This window comes from Ceratotherium simum, chromosome 9 (genome assembly GCF_057802395.1).
Source record: "Ceratotherium simum simum isolate JZ-2026a chromosome 9, ASM5780239v1, whole genome shotgun sequence".
Taxonomy (NCBI): domain Eukaryota; kingdom Metazoa; phylum Chordata; class Mammalia; order Perissodactyla; family Rhinocerotidae; genus Ceratotherium; species Ceratotherium simum.
In genome coordinates this window covers 16,141,821-16,164,910 of record NC_141908.1, presented here as the reverse complement: position 1 = coordinate 16,164,910, position 23,090 = coordinate 16,141,821, and the positions used below count along the sequence as shown (strand labels likewise).

The window sequence follows — 23,090 nt, the reverse complement described above, 5'->3', positions numbered from 1 at the left end:
AATAAAATGAATAAATGACCCCAATTTAAGACACTACTATTATTCTCTGAATTCTGTCCCTAAATGATACATGAATTTGAGCAAGTCATTTAGCATCTTTGAGTGCAAGTTTTATTTATTTATTTGTGAGTTTTTTTGGTTTATTTATTTATTTTTTTTAAAGATATTGCAAGAAGATGGGATTTGTCCTGCCAAACGTCAAAATTAACAGCATGGTACTGGGTAAGGAACAGGCAATAAATCAGTATAACAGAGTAGAAAATTTGGAGACAGATTCTTGTGTGTGTGTGTGTGTGTATCTCAAGTTAGCATATATATATGTGTGTGTGTGTGTGTGTGTGTGTATTTAGTATTCCACAAAGGTAGCATACAAAATCTGAATATGAAATAAAATGAATTGGTTTGAGACAAAAGGTTATTGTTTAGGAGAGAGAATAATGTTATTCTTTCTTATACCATATACTAAGCTAAACTCCAGATAGATCAAGAACCTGAACATTTTTTAATAAAAAATAAAATTATAAAACTACTAGGAACAAAATTCACAGAAATATTTTTATGACCTTAGGATGGTAAAATCGTTTCTTAGAGTAACACTAAATCATAACTAAAAAAAGAAGACTAAAATGTGAACAATTACAATTGTTTTACATTTAAAAGTACTATAAACAAGGTTGGGAGGTGAATGGCTATATAGGAAATCATAATTATAACATAAAAAATAAGGAATCATTAGCCATGATATAGAGGGAGCTACAAATCAGTAAGAATTATAAAAAACATATAACACATAGGAGAACAGGAAAAGAGAAAAAGTAGGAAATTCAGAGAAGAAATTATATAAATGGCTACTACATATAGGAAAATCTACTAATGGTAAATATATAAATGGTCCATAAACATGAAAATTCACTAATCATTAGTATAAGTTGATATAACATTTTAGAGGCCAGCTTGGCAATATGTTTCAATAGAATTGACTTAACTAAAACTGAAAGTGTAGAGGAGAGGGTACTGGTTTTGAAGTTAAACAGAAGTGGGTCTAACACTTGCCTCTGCTATTTACTAGCTGTGTGACCGTGAGCAAGTTGCTTAACCTATCTGAGTCACAGAGTGTGCATTGAAAAGAAGAGGGTAATTGTGCCTCCTAGGCTTGAGGAAGGATTGAGGAAATGCATGTACAGATTAGACTGAGGAATGATTCAAGGCAGGAAAATCTTGCTCCCCTTTCAGGAAGTCACAGTTTGGTTAAGGCGTTTATATATATTTCAGGGAAAGCTCTCAAGGAAAGCAGCAAAGCAGTGGTATAGTGAGTGAAGAAAACAGAGCAGAAGGAGCAAACTGTAAGTAAAGATTTGGCAGCATCAAGATGATGAAAAGAAAAATAAAAAGTCAAACAAGAATGAGAGAAACACCAAATCCAAAACTATAAATAAAACAGATTAAAATGTGGACAATTATGCACTTCAGAGTGCACGGGAAAATAAAAAGTGTTAGGAATTAGGAGAAAAAATTAGACACGTGAAGATGGTACCCATACACTGAGGCTAATGATGTTACTTTAAAATATTTCTGAAATTATGAAAGTAAAATCACATTACCAAAACTTTAGGGAAGTAGAAGATAGAAAAAATACTCCCCAAGTATAACACAATGACTATCATTTTAGTTTATTCCCCTGTAGTATTTTTCATAGGTATACTTTTTTATTTAGACATATTTCACGTATCATAAAATTCACTCCTTTAAAGTGTACAATTCAGTCATTTTAGTATATTCACAAAGATGTGAAACCATCACCACTCTCTGGGTCCAAAATATTTTCATCACCCCAAACCCCCAAAAAATCTCATTAGCAGTTACTCTCTATTCCCCATCCCTCCAGCTCCTGGCTCTACTTTCTATCTCTATGTACTTAGGCATGTTTTCAACCAGTTGAATTGTGGGAGCCTTCCTTGTTTCACTTAATACTCTATCAGAAACAAGGTTTCCATAAATGGATAAATAGTTTTCAAACTTTTGTATAGAAAAACCATTTCTAAAATGTTTGCAGAGGGCAAAAATTAAAAGAAAGAAAAGAAACAGAAAAATAAAAACAAATAAATGATAATTCCAGGATGCCAACTAAAGGATGAAGATGTAAATAATTTATTAGCAAGCTGGCAACATAGCTTAAGAAGTGAATATTAACTTGATCAGATGATTGAAGAGAAAGATATTTTCTTGGATCTGATGGTTTTACTATTGTGTTATCTTTTAAAAAAAAATTTAAATCAAAGCAGTACATGTGCACATTTACAAAAAAACAACGGTGCTGAAGAGCTTATCGCAAAAGGTAAGAATGCTTTGCGGTTACATCCCAGCCCTGCCGTACCCCTTGCTTTCCACCAAAACCCTGGGCCCACATTTGAGAAGCAAGCAAACGTAACTTTTTAACAGCTACAGTTTTTAAATTCTTCTGGGTGGTCACTTCCCTATCTCTCAATAATACAGTCATATTGCCACTTCTTTATTTATCAAACGGACAGACTTTATCTGTGGACTTCCTTCCCATTCTGATAGACGAGAGCTTAGTTCACTTACACCCTCCCCCTCTCAATATGAATGTCTCACTATTTTTAATTCCTCTATTGTAATCTTAGGTAATACTTTTACTTTAGTTCCTCTTTGTAACTTTCTTAATATATGTACTTCTGTTTCCTATTCCATAAACTGTAACCTGTATCTCTCAACTCCTCATTTTGTATAGGTACCCTCCCCTTTCATTTCCAAAAGTCTCTCACTGCTATTTTCTGTAATATCTCAACGAAAACATTCAAATGACTAGCACAATGGAATAAGAAATTTTAACAACGACATTTTAAAAAATTATGAAATAGTTCCTGCACACAGACAATAATAGAGACTAATATAGGAACATACAGGCATCCACCATCAGCTTTATCAAATCTTAACATTGTAACATATTTGCTTTCCTTTTAAAAAAAGAAAATATTGCCAGTCCATTGAGGGCCCCTGTACTAATGACTGGCTCTATTTCTCTTCCATCCCAGTGTTTTTCATTACATCAATACCTCTCTCAGTAATTCAGTGTTTATCACTCTAATACATGATTTTATATTTTTGACACATACTTTGGCAGCCATACATATGAAATATTATATATTGATATAATATATTATATAAATTATATATTATATATCATATTATATAATGACAATATATATTAACAATGACATTTTCAAAAGTAAAATAGAAGCTACTGGGAATTTGGAAGCACTAATTTTTCTAAATTCTCAGATTTTTAGGCAAATCTTACTGCAAAGCAAGCAAAAAGTTCCAGGAACATGACTCATAAGGCACAAAATATACCATAAAGGGTGAAAAATAATAGCTTGGAGCCTTAAGAGGAATTATGGGATACATCAAAGGAGAGAAACAGGAGGTGATTTTTGATTTTGCACCTAGACATATTTAAGATTGGACCATCTGAGCAAAGCAATGAAGGGCTGAAATTGCAGAGGACATTCCCTTGCAGAGTTGCCTCACTACACTCCCAGTGTAGGTAGAAAGAGAATATCAGAAACAGGAGGCAAGGCTGATCCTTGTGGTGCTCAACAGTACAGATGAGACTTCAGAGAAATGAAATTTAGGGAAGAAGGGACAGAGATTTGTGTACTGACCCCATTTTCCACTTATGTAGAAGAAATCACCATTTATAGCTAGAAGAACTGTAGCATCTACACTTAAGCACATGCCAGAGATAAGGAAGCAAGAGTCACAAAAGAAAGTTAAAAGAATGGGAGACAAAGGAGAGCTTAATGGCATGAAGAAATAAATGTAAGGACATTCATTGTTTTTATTACTAAATAGACTTTAAATTGTTAGAAGGAATTTTTTTTTAAGTCACCCATAATTCCCATATGACTATATAGTAATTTTTTGTTTCTTCATATTCCTTTCCAATTTTATCCAGCCCCCTCTACACACGTACACACACAAACGTATACAATATTTATGCAGTTTTAATCATAGTATAATATACAATTCAGTATGCCACTTTTAAAATTGAGCATTTACATTGACACAATTTCTGTCATTAGACTTACTATCCTCAATGTCTGCATCTAGGACCTATTGTTTCCAGTTGCCTATTATTGTAAATATGCTCCTACAAGCACAGTGGGTATTCTCAGCATAAATAGGGGAAAGGATGCTAAAAAATTAGAAGATAAACATTTTTAAAAGAAAAAAGTTAAGTGTGGGAGATTTAGAAGATACCTTTGGGAGCCAGACGATTCAGCAGAATTGGGTCCCTGTTTCTCATACATTAATTATGTATGTTTTAGCAGGTATGCAGTTCTGCTCAGGGAGATTCTTAATTTTTTAATTTGAAGACACTTACAAGTGCAGAAAAAATAGATGATAATAAAAATGCACATGTACTCACAATTAATGTTCAACATATATACAATTTTTTAGTGAAAGAATATTCCTGAAAGGTTGAAGTCTCCTTTGGACGCTTTTGCAGTCACATGGGTAGCCTCTTAATGGCCCCAAGGAACAACAATGCAACTTAGTCCCAAAGTAGTCCATGTAAGTGGTGATAAAGGAACGAGGGATGGGTGTGATCTATGCAGAAAGACTTTACACTTTAACGGGTTGCTGTTTCTAGCATAATTGCAATAATACTGTACGTTTGTATAATGCATTATCGTTTGCAATGTGTTTTTGTGGCCCATATAATAGAGAGATGTGAGGAAAGCTTCAACCAAGGCTGCTCCACTCCCCAAGAGTGGGTATGGAATGATCAAGTAGCAGCAACTGGGGAGGGCGCTTACTGGGACTGCCCAGAAAGTAGAGTCTTCGGTCCAGTTAAGGAGTCTTTACAGGTTCCACTACTTCAAGCTCTCTTCCTGTTAAAATGTGAGCATGATAAATCCTTTCTCCTTGGAGCATTGTGATTCAGAGACAGCTCAAGGAGGGACAGCTTTAGGCATGTTGAATCTGAGAGCTCCAGCAAATATACTAGGAACAGAAAATACTCTTGAGGACTATCAAGAGAGCAGTGCAGTGCAGAGAGCATCTCCTCACAATAAAGACAGCAGCACTTTCCAAAGTGCAAGCCTATTTGGAAGCTGTAGAATTGCATGGGGCTTTGAAGGTAAGAACAGGGGCTGCACACTAAGACCACAATACTGGGCCTCTTCAGGGTTATGGGCTGCGTGCTGCTGGCAAACTATATGGCAAGCATGGTGAGGAAAATACAGATCAGAAAATAAAGATGGAAGTCTTAGAAAGGAAGAAAGGAAGGTATTTTGGGGGTTAATGTCAAAAGATCAACGCATACTGGGCCAGCCCTGATGGCCTAGTGGTTCAAGTTTGGCACTCTTACCACTTCAGCAGCCTGGGTTCTGTTCCCAGTCACAGAATCACACCACTCGTCTGTCAGTTGCCATGCTCTGGCCATGGCTCACAAAAAAGAACTAGGAGGACTTACAACTAGGATATACAACCATGCATTGGGGGGTTTGGGGGGAAAAAAAGAGGAAGATTGGCAACAGATGTTAGCTTAGGGTGAATCCTTCCTTGCAAAAAAAAAAGATTAATGCATACTGACTCCAGTTTCAGCTTATGTAGAAGAACTCACCATTTATATCTACAACGTAGAAGAAGCATAGCTTCAGGCATATTTAAACACTTGAACATATGCCAGAGAAGCAGAAGCAAAAGTCACAAAAGAAAGCACAATATTTCTAATACATATATGTACATACATATATATACACATACACACAGACATATGTACATATGCACACACATACACATATATACATATATATATTTGTAAAACATAAATTTATGTATAAATTGAAAAGATCATTAAGAAAAAACAAAAGAATTAGGACAGACCAGAAATGTCAATAAAATCCATAATTTATTTCATTTTCACAAAATAACTGCTAGCTAGAACCAATATGGAGATCCTAATTAGCATCAGGTTACCCCCAGTAGAGTTGACCATTCCCCCTCTATGACCCCAGAGTACTTTTCATTTTGAGTTCTTTTAGTGTCAGTCACAATCATGATGTGTTGCACTGTGTGTTTCATTTGTCCTTCCCTGCTAGGGGGCTTTGAAGTCCTTAAGAGAGGGACCATGTTCTACTCACCTTCGTATCTCTGGCCTCTAATGCAGTATTTGGCCAATATATGTACTTAGTATGTCCTTGTTGAAACCCAGCCACTGTCTGTCACAGAGAGATCAGTTGTTTTGTTGAAGCATCTTCTTCCTACCTTCCAGTCCAGTTCTCCCAGCTTTGTTCTCTCCTTTACACAGAGAATTAACATCTACCATGTTATGTTCACAGGGAATTTCTTTCCTTTCTTCCATAGGGAATAAAGGCCAAGTCTTTTCCAAGAGGCTAAGACCCTAATTCTTCGTATGTGCTGTTAAAGAAAACATAAAGACTATTAGAGACCTAAGATAGAGTGTGGAGTGGAAAAGCAGGGAACCTGACCCAGAGAGAGGCACAGGCCTAGGAGTCCCTCACAGATGAGCTTTAGGAGAGGAGAAAGGGGGTAGATCTTTTAAAGCCAAAACACTTAAACTGTTTCTGTCCCAAAATAGCAAAGTAAAAGATCTGAGCGATGTTGGTTGGCTGGTGATATCCGTGTTTGTTGTTGCATAATTACAGAGCTGATTGGGATGGTCTTCTTTGGAATCAAGGTATGAATCTGGGCTATTTTGGGATTATAGTATATGGTGAGTATTTGGAGAGTCAAGAGAACCAACCAGCAGCACAAAATGCTCTCTATTCTGGAGGAAAGAGAAAGTGAAAACAGTGAAAGGTTGAGAGTATCGAGGGTATAAGAAACTAACTCACTATATCTAATGTTTTATTGGTTTTGGTAGTGGAAAAAGCACAATGCAAAAACATGTCATATAGAGCCAGCCCTGATGGCCTAGTGGTTAAAGTCTGGCACACTCCACTTTGGCAGCCTGGGCTTTGTTCTGGGCATGGTACCACACCACTCATCTGTCAGTAGCCATGCTGTGGCAGCGGTCCACATAGAAGAACTAGAAGGACTTACAACTAGAATATACAACTATGTACTGGGGCTTTGGGGAGGAAAAACAAAAAAAGTGGAAGATTGGCAACAGATATTAGCTCAGGGCGAATCTTTCCCAGCAAAAGCCAAAAAAAAGTTACAGTAAAATATACATTAAAAAATGTGATATAGAAAATGTCTTTTATGATAGAATTCACTGAAATTCAAATGAGGTAATACATCTGAAAGTGCTTCAAAAGCGTGAAGTGCTAAACAACTGTGAGGGATTATTTGTACAAGAAAGCTTTTATAAGAGAAACTTGAAACATTGGTATTTTTGCCTCTCTTTTAAGAACTGGAGCATTTTTTTTTTATACTAGGGATTAAACAGATTTTTTTTATTGGGGTAACATTGGTTTATAACATTATATATGGAGCAGTTTTGAGAGTTGCTCCTTCCTGAATAAACAACTCCATTTATTTTCTCAGTTTGGCAGGATCAGGTAGAGAACAAAATTAGCCTTCAAAAGAAACTCTCCGGGTCTATATGAGGCTCCATAATCATACCCTGAACAGTGGCCAAGAAGGTTGGGCAGTACTTTTAAAGTATTTTTAGAAAAATACATAGTGAGCCTGATAAAGCTGTGTAATCTAAATTAAACATTAATGGCTTGCCTAGAGACTTTATACTAGTGAAATATTTTTACTTAAAAAAATAAATTTTCATTCTATCCTTTGTAAATATTCCATCTGCTTCCATTTCAGTTTTTTTCTGCCCTGTCACACCCTCCCCTATCATCTCTCATTCTTCTCTCTCCAGCCTGACATCTCTCATTGTACTTAGGGAAAATGTTACTTTACTATTCCTTTCTCCTAGAACTGTTTCTCTGAATCTTTGAGGTGTCTGATCCAGCACTTTCCCTGTGAGTCTGAGAGCACATTGTGCCTTCTTCCTTTCATTCTTCTCTTTTCTGTGTTCCCTTAGCCCTATCCCTGTCTCCTTAGAACTCCAAATTCCCACTACAATGTCAAATAAAGAATGTTGTGCTATTCTTCCCACAAGGGAGCTTAAAATGCTTCTAATTACACTTTTTTCCCCATCCCTCCTCTCCTTTGCAATTTAGATGCAATGTAGCAGTACAGTTTGCTTGACTCTCCTCCCTGATTTGTCAAGTCATTTTGATGGATTTCTATCTTAAGTGAGTCTTGCCTAAATAATGGCCCAGCACCCCAGTGTCTAAAAGAACTGCTTCCTAGGCAAAGCAAAAGGGCCACAGAGCTGCAGTCACAATGGGCTTTGCTATTCAAACAGCACGAAGTTGCTATTCAACTCTTGGTTGAAAAGTAAATCTCAGTTTTATTTGCCTAAAAGATTCCCCTCTATTTTGTAGGATTGCAAGCTCTTACTTCATTCTGAATGTGTTCACAAATGATAATGAATGTAATCATAGGGGTTAACCATTTCCATTGGTCCAGAGTAATATTCTTCAAATAAAGTGGGGTCTGTGCAACTCTCCTGGGCAGTTCAAGTTTGAGACCTACCTGAGAAGCTGTGTTGAGGAAAGAAAATGTATGTGGCAGGATAGTATTTTGAACATTAACTGATGTTTTCTTCTTTTCCCATGTTCTTTTCTGTTTTCTCTACCCCTTCCCTCACTTAACCCTCAGGCTACTAATTATTTTGCCTTTGTTGCCTTAAGAAAAGAATGAAAGAAAACGCAGAGTTGATTCTTGATTTTTTTGGCATTTCAAAATGGACTTTCAAACCATAAGCAGGGAGGTGTTTAAGAGAAGAGTCTGTTCAAGGAAAAAGATTAAGCTTTTGAAATTTCAAAGCCAATGTTTTGAAAGGACTAAAGGCTTGGAGTGTGTACAGGCATACCTCATTGTATTGCGCTTCACAGATTTTTTTTTTTTTTTGCTGCGGAAGATTCACCCTGAGCTAACATCTGTGCCAATATTCCTCTATTTGGCTTGTGGGTTGCCGCCACAGCATGGCTGATGAGTGTTGTAGGTCTGTGCCCGGGATCTACACCTGCAAAGCCAAAGCGGAGGGCACGAACTTAATCACTAGGCCACAGGGACAAATTGAAATTTGAGTTGCTGATTGCTCATGTTCACAATTGAGGTCAAACAAAGTGACATTTTGCCTTCTTGTTTCAGCTCTTATATTGTAACCAAGTGTCCTTTTTGCAGTCTATTTAATGCTATGTTTTTCACATTTCTATGCTTTTTGTTATTGATTTTGCTATTTTAAAATGGCCCCCAGGCATAGTGTTGAAGTGCTATCTAGTGTTCCTAAGCACAAGAAGGCTGTGATGTCCTTATGGAGAAAATACAGTGTTAGATAAGCTTCATTCAGGCATGAGCTATATAGCACTGTTGGCCATGAGTTCAATGTTAATGTATCAACGAAATATATTAAGTAATGTGTCTTTAAACAGAAACACACATAAACCAAAGTTATGGGTTCAGTTGACAAAAATGTTGTGACGAGAGGCTGGCAGGAACCTAACCCTGCATTTCCCTTAGGAGCACTGGTTCAGTATTTGCAAATTCAGAGTTCGTAGCAACTTTATAGACTATAACTACTGCAAATAATAAGAATCAACTGTATTTTAGAGCACAACACATAAAGTCAAATTTTCCTATTTTATGTTTTAGTTATTAGTGTCAGCTTATATAAATTTTTTTAAAGTATGATAGCTGTGCTATCATTGCCCACATTCTTGAAGTAGAAAAAATAAATCTTTTATTGGGTGCAAAAATGACTCCTAAATGCAATTTTAGAAGGGATGGACTTAGAAGAAAGCCATTGTTGATTTGAGTGGTTCAAATATCTTGCTGATTTCATAGCCTTTGAACCACTTATGAAATAGATAATGTGGCAGTAGCTACCAAGTTTGCAGTTCCTTTAAGAGTGTTTATATTTTTTATTAGTGATAAAGAAGAAATTTACCGTAATCTTTAGTAAGGAATTATGAGTGCATATCATTGTATCAACAACATGGAATTCAACCTTATTTGCCATTAATAAAAAATGCAGATTTTATGTTAATTATAAGGAAAATCAAGCATTTCTTAAGAATTTTTTTCTCATAACCCCAAGTGTTGCTACTATTTATGTTAAGGGGGGAATGGGTATAATTCCCTGTGATTTGTTACAATGTAGGTATTTCTAGGAGGAACAACATATTAAACTTTATCAGTTTCTTATTGTTGCTTTATATCCTTTTGGATCGTTGTACTTTATTAATAGACAAAGACAATTTTGGCCAATTATACCTCAGTGTGAATGAGTCTACCAGATGTTTTCCTGACCACAGGTTCTGCCAGAAGACTTTGGTGGAGAGAAATGGGTATGTGGGTGTGGAAAGAAGAGTTCAGCAAGAGATGGTGAGCTAATCTGTGTAAATGGCCTGTTATGGGTTGAATTTTGTCCTTCTCAAAAAGATATGTTGGAGTTCTAACCCCCTGTACCTCAAAATGTGACTTATTTTGGAGATAGGGTCTTTATAGAGGTAATAAAGTTAAAGTGAGGTCATTAGGATGGGTACTAATCCAATATGATTTGTAAGGGGAAATTTGGAAACAGAGACAGACACACACACACAGGGAGACCGCCTGTGAAGATGAAGGCAGAGCAGGATGATGATTCTGCAAGCCAAGGAACACTGAAGATGGCAAGCCAACCACTAGAAACCAGGTGAGAGGCCTGGAATGGATCCTTCCCTCATAGCACTCAGAAGGAAGCAATCCCACCAACACCTTGATCTCAGACTTCCAGCCTCCAGAACTACAAGACAATCAATTTCTGTTGTTTAAGCCACCTAGTTTGTGGTACTTTGTTACAGCAGCGGCAGGAAACTAATAAGTGGCCCATCACTGGTTAAAGAATAAAACTAGGCCCCTTTGTGGCTTCTAGTTCTGCTCGATTTCAATAAAACCAGAAAAGGATTTACTTAGAAGCTAGACACGATGATGAACTGAATCCTACCCAAGGCTTGGGTGAATGAAACCACAGCCTCAACATTTCACAGAGGGCAAAAGTCTGATCTTGAAACCTATCTCAAAGGATGTGTCACTCCTAGGCCATTTAGGTCACTGACGACTGTCTTGGACTCTTCTATGCAATGAGTTTGATTGCTTCTGTGGCACAGGAAGGTCAAATTAATGCAGAGAGAGAGTTTCTGTGGGGAGAGCAGCAGGGGTCTTCATTGTTATTTAACATTAGCAGTGCTAAATATGTTTTGTTACCTACTCTGGGTGCTGATTACATCCTTCTTTTGTGCAGGCAAATCTACTTGGAACTATTTTGGACTCAGCGTGGGCATGATTCTTTGTTCACACTGCTCCATTCCCCACAGTTTCCCTATTGATGAGAGATTACTAATGAATGAAGATAAGAACTAAATGAAACTGGCTTTTGAGAACATTAAATGACTCTGTTTCCATTGTATTATATATTTTCAACAGCAAGTTCATCAGTTATTTTATATCTCTGCTGGACATTTTGGGATGTGAGCCTTGCGATACCTACGTGAGTTCTTCTGTGAATATGACAATCACAACTTGCCAGGTATCATCACCTCGTGTGTGAGATGGGGTCCAGTCAGAAACCAGAGCCCAAGTGAGGTAGTTCAGTTGAGGGAATTTAACACCAGGAACTAGTTACAAAGGTATGGAAGGGCCAGAAAGCCAAATTGGGGAAGGAGAGGTACTCCACAGAGTAGCGATAGCAGAAAGCCTCGGTCTTCTATCCCTAGGGCTGGGGAGACCAACAGAGGAGCTGGGTTAACAGGGCCCTGGAGCGATTGTCCCTGGCTGGACCTAGAATGGGAATAGAGGAGAAGTAGCCACTGTGACAGAAGCTCCCTGAATCAGAGATGGAGAAATATATCTTAATATCTTGGCTTCTCCTCTTCTTCGGCCAGTGTTCCTACTTTATCTTTTTATCTTTCATCGTCCTAATTCCCTTTCAGCATAGGCAAGTGAGTCTAGGAAATTGAGTTGGCAAGAATCAGCTTCCTTCCATACAGACACAGTAAGAAAAGGACAAGGAATGAATGGATTTGAGAGCAAGTAGGCAAATGACCAGTACATTAAGGCTAATGCAGTATTTGTATTGCGTTTGGGTAGCAAAAGGTCAAAGCAGGTCAGAGAAGCCAAAAATCAGAGGTTGGGCAGTCAGTAAGGTATGATGGAAATTGCATACAGAATACAGGGTCATAAATAGGAGTTGAGTCAATATAGAGGACTAGCACATACACATAATAAATTATAAGTAGAGAAGCATAAAGTAGTCTCCTGGAGATCAGGGAAACAGAAAGTTATAGAATTTCATGATAATTAGGCCATATCAAGGGGCTAGAACATCAACACACACAGGGATGTAACAAAGGGTCAAATAGGCTTAGAGAGGTGCAATTTGTTATCTAGATGTAGGAATTCATTCCAAATAACCAGTGTGAAATGCAGGCATTAGAATCCAAAAATACTTTTCTTGAAAAAACTAAGAGTTTCTGCCAATATCTTCGCCATTTTACATTTTTTGGTTATCTGAAGTTAATTTCCACATCTGCTTGGTAATTGTACTCAGAAATCACTGATATTAGCTTGCCTACTTATCATTCTCTTTCTCATGAGAGTAGATTATAAAGAAAAGTTGTGACTATGCATTTGAGTTTTCTGTTGATTTTAAACTCTTTAAGTAGGATGTTGCTCTTAGGTACTCAGAGTACCTAAGGTACCTTAGCTACTTAGGTACTTATCTGCAAATGAGGAAGGCAAAGATAATGCAGAATAAACAAAAAAGAAATCACCCAATCAATGAATAGAACAAAGGTTATACATAAAGAGTAACACAACTTTTAAGTTAGTCTTACATTTTCTGTCCTTATATTATTTATCCTTCATGGCAGTGACTCTTTTGGGGCTTGAGAAAAGCCTCTCATTTATTCCATGTAGCACCATATGAGGAAAAGATAAATAGATACTTGAAAGCAATCATAACACTCCACTTAAAAATAATCTCTCTGGATCCATATACGCTTATTTAGATAACTGAATTGAAAATTATTCCTTGTCTATAATTAATTAGATTGAAAGTTTTTAAAATAATTTTTTATTAGTCAAGCTCTTTTTGGTGGAATCTAAATTAATATCTGTAGGAGATGCCTGTTCCACTAATTACACAGCATCTTGCAATAATTAATGTTTGGAAGAAAGCAATGTGTTTTTCATACTCTTATTCATCATAAAAATGTACATTTTGGAAAGAAATACAAGAAGCATGTAGAATTACAGAAATACAAGTATATATAAACACATACACACACAAATGAGGGCCAAAGCCGATACAGATATAATGAGGCTATTGTAGCTGCAATTATCTAGGTAATTAGTAAAATTCACTCACCTAGAAATGTGAGCATCAAATACGTGCAGGAACAAGGCTAGGCTCTGAGAAGATAATTTCTGGCTTCAGGAAGTTTGTAACCTAGAGAAAAAGCCTAAGAGGCTGCTACAGGGGCTATGAGAGATGATATCTGGAAGGGACCACGGGTGGCACAAAGATGGGAGGCATCCCCAGGCGAGGAGTTGTCAGCAAGTTTTCAACCTCAGGCTTCACAGATCTAAGCCTCTGCAACTTGACCAGCTCAGTCCCAAGCCTTGGCCTCCTGCCCATGGCAAGCTCCAGCCCGGTCTCACACCTTGAGCTAACATCACGCTTCTGTACACACAGCCACGCCTGCTGCTTACCTCTCACTCCCAGTTCTCAAGGGTACCCTTTACAAACTAGAATTCCACCCAGCCGCCCCCACACACACACTTCACTTCCCACATCAAAAAGATCATCTAGCTTTGCGGATTATATTTCTCAGAAATATCTCTGAACATTCGCCTCCTCTGCACCCCCACTGCCTCTGCTGCAGTGCAGGTGCTCGCCATTTCTTAATTTGTTCTATCACAACGGTCTCCTATCAGGTCTCTCCATCTCCCGTTTTGACCTGCTCTACTGCAACTTTCCATTGGCAAAAGAGCTATCTTTCCAAAACATGTTATTCTCTTTCCCAGTACCTCTGATGGATCCCCATTGCCCACACACAGTAGTTCTCAGACTTGGATGTGCTCCAGAATCATGTAAGCAACTTTTTTTTTAAAACAGATTCCTCTTGAATGACAATTTCCAGAAGTGGGGTCTGGGCAATTCGTATTTTTAACAAGTTCTCCCAATCTCTTTCCTGTCAGCCTGGTTCTAGCTGTGGGACCAGAGTTTTAGAACTGCTAGATAAAGTCCAAACTTAGCACACAAAGTCATTCACATTGACTCTTCCGCTGTACACACCCTGTACCACAGCCACAGTGGTAACCCACTTTTGAAACTCCCAGGGTTCTTTTAAGCCTCTGTGTCACTACACATGTTATTCTCTGCAGAATTGCCTTTCACATCCTTCTCCACCCTGGAAAGCATTCCCTAAGCATTCTTCTTGAAGGCTTCTTGAAGCCTTCCCTGATCTCTCAGATGAGTGACCTATGAGTCCTCTTCTGCTTCTAAAGCTCTGTGCAAATCCCATCTCATGGTGTCCTTTAAGTTTTACTTGTCTGTTTCCCTTATTGTACTTTGACTTCTTCAAGGGGTGGGGCGGCAGATTACTCATCTCTTTAATCTTGGTGTCCAGCCTTGTTCCTGATTCATAAGTGGCACATAACATAAATAAATGAACGAATGGACAAATGAATGAGCAGAGTTCTAGTTATGCTATGATAAAAATTGGCCATGTATAGGCCATTCTCTTTATGAACTGAATAATTATAAACCTTCCAATACAACACTATTAAGTGAAGCTAGCACAAGCTCATCAGCATTTGAGATGAAATGGAAACCAAAATGAACACATGCTACTGCAAAAATATAATGATTGCTTTCTCAGTGCAGGATTGAGGGAATGATTAAACATTTAGATTAATGTAATGTTTGGCAGATAGCCAACATTTTTATTTTTCATTTGCCTTTGTGTTCATTTACGGGCTGACAATATAAACATACCCAATGCATCTTGGTTTTTTTTTTTTGGCAAAGTCAATATTTTTCAGTGTATTTCTATTTTTCTGCTTTTTCAGTATCCTCTTCTTCAGTTTTTTTTTTTTTTTTTTTTTTTTTTTTTTGCTGAGGAAGATTTGCCCTGAGCTAACATCCATGCCAGTCTTCCTCTATCCTGTATGTGGGTCACCACCACAGGATGGCTGCCGATGAGTGGTGTAGGTCCATACCCAGGAACTGAACCCAGGCTGCCGAAGCAGAGCATGCTGAACTTAACCACTAGCCCACTGGGCCGGCCCCAGTTTCTTTTGTTTGTTTGTTTTTTAATGAACATATCATGAACCCTCAACCACTAAGCAAGAAATTAACACTTAGTTGTATCAGTTCACAGTTCAATGTAAACATAAATGGGATTTTTAATGGACTTTGTGTTTGATTGCCTTACATTCATTACCTATCTTTGGGTGATAAACACTTATTTTTCCCTTTGTGACTACCCCTCCTCCACTGTCTGTCCATGTGGCTCTTTTGGGGGGACTGATGAAGGGAGGGCATGTGACCCAGGCTGGGCCAACTGGAGTCACAGTGAAGGGCTCAGGGAGGACACCTGATCCAAGCCAGCCAGCGAGAGTCAGACCACTGAGAAAGATGGACTCTGTGCACTGGGGTTGATAAACTGTTAGAACGTCAGCCATTTCTGCCACTGTGTGAGTAAAGCTGCCTGAGAATGAAACCAACACAGTGGCAAGCAAAGCCAAAGGAGAAAAAGGGGCAGATTCTGATATTTTTGAGCCTTTGCATCCAGCTATGCCTGAACCCAGTTAGGAATTTATGCTTGGATTTAACCCTTGGAATTTACACTTATTTGAGCTCTACTCACTCTAAAGAAAAAATTCCTTTTTATTCTTAAGCTGGTTTGAGTTTGGTTTCTCTCATTTACCACCATAAGTGTCTTTTTTTTTTTTTTAATTTTATTTATTTATTTTTTTCCCCCAAAGCCCCAGTAGATAGTTGTATGTCATAGCTGCACATCCTTCTAGTTGCTGTATGTGGGACACGGCCTCAGCATGGCCGGAGAAGCGGTGCGTCAGTGCACGCCCAGGATCCGAACCCAGGCCGCCAGTAGCGGAGCGCACGCACTCAACCACTAAGCCACGGGGCCGGCCCCACCATAAGTGTCTTGACCACAGACCCTCATGCTAGATTTTATAGCATCATTGAATTTGTTATATTACACAAGAATTGTGTGGATTTTCAATATAGCTCTTATCTTCTATGAATCTCTAGAGATATATTTAAGTAGAAGTACTCTACTAGTTTGTTGTGAGATCTTAAATAAGTCACTTAAGAGCCAGTCCTGATGGCCTAAAGTTTGGCACTCTCACTGCTTTGGTGGCCTGGGTTTGTTTCCTGGTCACGGAACCATACCACCCATCTGTCAGTTGCCATGCTGTGGCAGCGGCTCACGCAGAAGAACTACAAGGACTTACAACTAGGATATACAACTATGCACTGGGGCTTTGGGGAGGAAAAAAAAAGAAGAGGAAGGTTGGGAACAGATGTTAGCTCAGGGCAAATCTTTCCCTGTGTGGGGGGAAATATGTATATCTATATCTATCTATATATATATATCACTTAACTTTCTGTACCCCAGTTTTCTCATTTGCTAAACTGGGGAGTTATACTAAGTCGCTTTCACAAAATTATTACTCTATGGATAAAACACTGACACTATGTTAGAGCAGTTAACTGCTATTTAAGGATCATAATTCCCTACACATAAATGCTACAACAGTGTTCAGTGTGTGTCAGGGGCCGGGGGTGGGAGGAGAAGGCAGGAGGAGAAAGTTTGATAAACTTCATTTTGGATGATCTCAAAACAGTCAAATAATTTATTATTTATCATATTATTATTAGCTCTTTCTATAATTGGGAAACTTGTTCCAGAAATGTGAGAATTGTCACAGGTTGTCAAATTTACCAAAGGATAAAAATAGATACGTCAGAAAAAAATGTATTCACAATCCAGTTTCTTCTCATCAAACTGGAACCAAATGCACATTTTAGATTGAGATGAGAAGCCTGAACATTTTTCGCATATGTGTTTTGAAGAGGATGGTAATGTCTAAGACAGAAGTAGAAAAAAGCAATGAATATTTAAAAATTGGAGCTCCTCTAAAACTAGAACCAATTTTAATAAAAAAACATGATATGTTAACCTAAATGCGATGTACACATTGGACCACATTGAGATTTTAAAGAAATAAGAATGTACTTCTTTTTATCTTTCATTTAAAAAATAATCAAGCTACCATTTCCTGAAACATTTTTTTCTCCAACTGGCAGGTGCATATGTTTCTAAATGACTTCCAGGTCATCAACACCTAACAAAAGTCACTGCTATCCACAAAGTATTTGGGTTTTCCCCCTCAAATCTGATTTTCTAGTTTTAGGTATTAATATTTAAATTAATGACCTGTTCCTATGACAGACTGAACTCACTCAGACTGAATTATCCTAAAAGCTTTCTACAATTATGTTGTGGCAGTTGTGCTGGATTTCCAGTCTGAGTAACTTCTCAGTAATTTTCCTTCTACCTTGTTAGATTTTTTTAAATTACAAAATTAATATTCATTGTAACAAGACAGAAAATACAGAGTTCTAATCAAAAAGTTAATCTCCCCCTTGAATCTCATCCCTTTTAGGTCTCCATTGTTTCATGTGCAAACTTCCATATAGTTTCTATGTCTACACCACATATAAATATATACACGTATAGGGCCTACTCTTCCTTCCTTTCTCCTTCTCTTACTCCTCCTTTTTTTGGTATTTTTCCAAATATTAGATCACACTACAAATCAAATGTCACTAACTGGTGGCCCGCAGTCTACAGATAGTGGGGAAAATGTTCTGTTTGCAAAACACTGGGGAAATTTAACATGAAAAACTGGAAGATCTGGAGCTACATGCCTACATGGTAATAATATTATTGATGCTGCATGGGTTTTTCAATTTAACATGGTCCTCCCTAATTCCTATTATTTGTATCTCCACTAATCCACCTTTTTATAGTACTGGCCTATCACCTATAAGCATTTGAGTTTATATCCGTCTGATATTACTTAGGAACTTGCTTTTTGTATTTAACATTATATCATGGTATTATCAATTAGAATTAGATTTAGCTGCATATAACTGAAAATGCCAAATTACAGTGGCTTAAACACTAAGAGTTTATTTTTCTCTCATGTAAAATAAGTCTGGAAGTGGGTGGTTCAGGGCTTCTATGGCAATTCAGGGTCATAAGTGACCTGAGCTCCTTCTATTTTTCAGCTCCACCTTCCTTAGGATTTGGCTTCTAGTCTCAAGGTCAGTTAATCATCCATAATGGCTGAGGAGCTCTAGTCACTTTCTTTGTGTTTCAGGCAGTAAGAAAAGTGGCGGGCAAAAAACCAAATTGGTGCTCCTCCTGAGTCAGTCTTCTTTAAAGACATATTCCAGAAGTTCCACTCAACTACTTCCTTTTATATCTCATCAACCATAACTTAATCACACAGCTACACAGCTGCAAATGAGATTGAGAAACGCAGTCTTGTGGCTAGGCACATAGACACCTGAATAAAATCCAGGTACTGTTATTAAGGAGAAAGCATAAATATCGGTCTCTGCTACGTATCTCTGCAGGTCAACAAAGATATATGGAAGAGATTGCAAGTGTCCCTCAAGATCCAGGCTCCCCTTCTTCTAAGTCAAAAAAACCCTGAGATTTACCTGGTCACAAAGGCACTTGAAATGAAGGATAATTTCTAAATCTTCAAATTTTTAAATAATTCTTGATGATCATAATCTTCTCTCCCTCCAACATCAGTACTTTATTTTAAGAGTCACCAAAATGAGATTCCTAAGACTAATATACACAAATTTTAAGTTTTAATAAATATTGATGGTTAACCTTGTAGGAGGTTATAGCAATTCACATTCTCAGTAACAGTGTTCGTGCATGTCCATTTTCCTATACACTTATGATCATTGGATATTTTCTCTCCTTTTAAGTGTTGTGAATGATGGATGAAAAATCGTATCCGTCATTGTTTAATCTGTAGTTTCCTTACTATCAGCAACGAAAAGCCTATGTTAATTGTGCATTTAAATTTCCTCTGTAGGGAGTTTGTGTTGATACCCTTTGCCAATGTTTCTGTTGGATTATTTGCCTTTTTCTTATCATTTTTAACTATTAGAGATATTAATCTTTGCCCCAGGTCGTGCAAATATTTTCTTCTAATCTATAATTTCTAGAAAAAACCTTTAGCCAATGGAAATATAATTGTTTATGTAACCAAATCTTTCTGTTAATGCCTGTGGGTTTCTACTTTTACTTAAGAAAGTCTCCCCCATCTTGAGACAATACAAATATTTTCCTAAATTTTCTTCCAATATATTTATAGTTTTGTTTTTATTACTTGACTCCTTCATTCAACTAATATTTGTTGAGTACTTATTATGTGCCAGGCCCTCTTCAAATTCTAGGGGGGATGTTTTCTAGTTAGGAAAGATAGACAACAATCAAATAAACCAATAAATAAACAAGGCATTTCACCAGAGAATTAAAACATGGTGACATGGTAGAGTGAGGCAGGCTATTTCAGATTGGGTGGTTAGGAAAAGCTTCTCTGAGGAGGTGAGATTTAAACTGACTTAGGAATAACTAATGATTAGAGGGGAAGTCCAGGAAGAAGATGCTGTGGGAATGGCCTTGGTGGGTGTGTGAAGAGTGAGAAGGCTGATGTGGCTAATGCGTCAGGGAGAGGAGGAGACAAGTTGGAGAGCGAGGCAGGCACCAGGTGGGCTTAGCAGGCCACATGAGGAGTACGGATTTTACTCTGCATTGAAGATTTGTAGTCCATCTGAATTTGTTTTTATATGTAATATGATATGAGTGTGTGAGGAGGAATCTAACTTTTATTTTCTTTCAAATTGAGAGTTATATTTATATTTATATAAATTTATATACAAATATTATATTTATATTTATGTAAATATTTAAATTAAAATTATATATAAAAATCATATATATGAACTTTATATAAATATATTTATATAACTAGATTATTCATTTTTTGCAGGCAGTGTGGGGAACTAGGGTGATATCCCACAGAATCTGACCTCATTTCAAACACTGTACAGATATCATCACTATATGAAATATATTTTCTGCTGAAATTAAACATATGAGTATAATATTTTTTTCCAAGGCATGTGGCCATTGAATAAAATCTTTCTAGAACTTCTTTTTAGACCTATGGTCAGAAGGAATTTATCAGTCATCTATGAAAACCAGTTATATTACTTTACAGTCACATAAAGCTTTTGATCAAAAAATATAGCCTTAGTTGATCAGCCATTTTATTCATTGGGCTTGGCTCTGAAAAAATGACTTTTGGACAAATCTAAAAATCAAATCTACCCACAAAGCGCCAAGATTGGTCACCAATGAAGATATTTAAAGGAATGTGCCATGCGCTCTGAAGGCAAGTCTGAAGAAGACCTTCTAAAGATATTTTGTACAATAGTAGCATTAAAATAGTAAGCATGCAGGCCCCAAGATGACTTTTTTGAAGAGGAGGACACGTATTTGGATGTTTTAGTCTGTATAAGGAAGAAGCAAAAGAGTCATTATTTTATAATTAAACCATATTCCTCTTGATCTGTCTGTAAGATCATTCTATAATTTATAGTACGCTTTTGAAAAATTCAAGCTTCATAACAACCCTATAGGTTAGGTATTCCTGTCAATTTGATAGATGAAGAAACAGATTCAAAGAGCTCATACTCAAGTCTCTTGATTCCACGTTCAGTGCTCTCTCTACACACTAAGTTAGTTGTCTAAGATCGCACAATTTGAGAAGGGAGAAGTCAGGGTTCACAGGGTTCACAGCCACCCACTCTGATCACAAGGCTGTATGGACATCTTGACCATTTATTTATTTGCTTGAATCAATGCTCTCTGTGGAATTGATTGGTCTGCCAATTTGCAAATAGTCATCCTGCAGCAAGTACCTAAGTTGATTTTTTAAAAAATAATAATGTTTCCCATTTTAAAATAATGGAGATTAAGTGACGTGAATTTCTTGGACATTTTAAGATTCAGAGCATTTGCTAAGGGGTCAGAACTGGGTTTTGGTCTGGATTCTGCTCCCTGGTTTCTCTGAGGTAGTGAGAAAATCACTTAAACTCTCTGGGCTTCTGTACCACTTAGGGTTCTTAAATTTGAAGCAAGTAGTAGAAACTGATTACTGCTAACTTAAGCAAAAGGGGATTTACTGGAAGGATATCGCAAGACTCATAAATGCTGGAAAGGTTGGGGACCAGCTTGGAAATTGACAAGAACCAAGCACCCAGTTGACCTGAACTGAGAGGAAATCAGGGTGCTATTAGGGAGGAATGGATGTAGGGCAGTCAAACAAAACCCACCCATCCACCACTGCTTTCCTTTACTATCAAACAAGGTAATCTCTAAGAGGCCTTCTAGCTCTGACATCCTCTGCTTCTCTGTATTTGGAGAAGGGTGAGCAGGAAGGGTGCATATGCAAACAGGGCGGTCGGAAATGCTTTGGCCTGATGTGCATCTGAAGGTTTTGCACAGCTGAGCAAGGCTGAGCCACCACGGCAGTTCAGAGGCTGACCAATTTGGCATGTAGCAAGCAGGAAGTGGAAAGGGTCTTAAGCAAGCAAAGAGTTTGGATGGACATATGAGGAACAAGCACAAATGACACTTTAAACAAGTGTTGGAAGCTTCTAAACATTTCTAACAGTCACAGCCTTTACAGACAAACGACAGTCTTGACTACGCAAAAGAGACTATGGTAGAAGGTTTCTTCATGCCTCTGAAATGAGATATGGTACCTAGCACCGACATGAGCTTCATATTTGAACGCAATGCACAAGCAAAGGTTAAACACCCTCTCAGATCAAAAGTTGAAAACTGGCAGCCCACAGGTCAGATATAGCCTTTAAAGAATTAGTTACCAACAGATAAAAATACAGATTTCTGAAATTACTTGAAAAAACGGAGGCTCTGGCAACACTGGGCTGCATAACAACGTTTTCTACTGTCTTCTGTCAGGATGTGGGCTCTCCACATTGCCATACCTTCCTCATGGCCCTCTTCACTCACAACATCATCTGCCTGGACCCTAGGAGCATTAGTTTCTGACCCTGATGTAACTACTTCCATGACAACCCACCCACCTAAGGCCAGCGTGGGGGCAGCCATCTTGAGGAGTACCACTGTGGGCTTCCCTGAGTGACCTGTTCAAGTTCCTAACCTCTGTCCTTGGGACCCCTTTGGTAGGATCCTTCTACTCCTGACTTACTACCCGAAATGCTGGAAACAACCATTTACTCCACCCCAACCAAGCCACATCTTCCTCTTCAGTCAGAACCATCTTCAGGCAAGGCAAGGCTCTCTCAAATGACCTTAAATACCTGGTGGCGGAAAAGGCAGCAAAGAATTCCCACTTAGCATCTTCTAAAATGTAGGGGAAAAAACTCTGCCTCGGAACAAAGAACCACTTCTGTGTGACTTCTTGGAAGACAATCTCTGAGGAAAGCCTTCCCCGAGGATTATTTACTTATCTATTTTCTGTGAGTAGCTGAGGATGTGCTAGGCACTAACTGATGATGATGATGATTCCCCTAAGTAAGTCTCCTCTGCACATACCTGATCCCATCTGGATGCTACTCCTCACATAATTCTATCCCTGAACTACAGCACACAGTGTATGATATACAACCATTCACCTCACTGTTTACCTGGTGGGATCCGTTGCCTACAAAGCAGTCACATCTCTTGTTGAAACCTCTTTGATGGCTTCCAAGTTGCTTTTTAGGCTAAACTTTAAGATGCTTAGAGAAGTCTGCAAATCCTTGCATTGTTCGATTCTTCCTTATCTCTCAGGCTTCACTTCCTGTTGCATCTTCCCTGGCTTACTTCACT

At 37.9% G+C, this 23,090-nt stretch overlaps 1 long non-coding RNA gene across 5 annotated transcripts in view; it reads right to left on the bottom strand.

The window, feature by feature from the left end:
* LOC147916242 (uncharacterized) overlaps nucleotides 1-23,090 on the bottom strand; it is a 50,403-nt gene that overhangs the window by 24,546 nt on the left and 2,767 nt on the right. For 3 of the 5 annotated variants that reach the window (XR_015553167.1, XR_015553166.1, XR_015553170.1), the window contains exon 2: nucleotides 6,171-6,447. The exons of the other annotated variants lie outside the window; for them this stretch is intronic. This is a non-coding gene — a long non-coding RNA (uncharacterized LOC147916242). The remainder of the gene's footprint in view (nucleotides 1-6,170; nucleotides 6,448-23,090) is intronic. 5 annotated transcript variants of the gene reach the window in all.